Genomic DNA, 212 nt, shown 5'->3' with positions numbered 1-212 from the left:
TGCTATCTGCCTCTACAAAGATTAAAACATGGCAACATCCCCTGAGAGGAATTCAGGTAGAAATCAGAAATTAGGCACTCACTCTGTACTCTGGGAAAAACAGGACTTTAGACAGTCAGATATTTTCAGGAAAACAATTTTTCTTGAGCCCAAGTTCTTACATCTTCTCATACCTCAAAAAAACACTAAAATTGTTACAAGATTTGTCTGTT

The 212-nt window shown here is 36.3% G+C and overlaps 1 protein-coding gene across 1 annotated transcript in view; it reads right to left on the bottom strand.

Moving 5' to 3' along the window:
* Positions 1-212, bottom strand: part of FAM46D (family with sequence similarity 46, member D) — a 9,453-nt gene that overhangs the window by 8,589 nt on the left and 652 nt on the right. The gene's annotated exons all lie outside the window — the stretch shown is intronic.

This window comes from Bison bison, unplaced genomic scaffold (assembly GCF_000754665.1).
Source record: "Bison bison bison isolate TAMUID 2011002044 unplaced genomic scaffold, Bison_UMD1.0 scf7180017857590, whole genome shotgun sequence".
In the NCBI taxonomy this organism is placed as follows: Eukaryota; Metazoa; Chordata; class Mammalia; order Artiodactyla; family Bovidae; genus Bison; species Bison bison.
The sequence above is the reverse complement of the archived record's forward strand: the minus strand, read 5'-3'. Positions and strand labels throughout refer to the sequence as shown.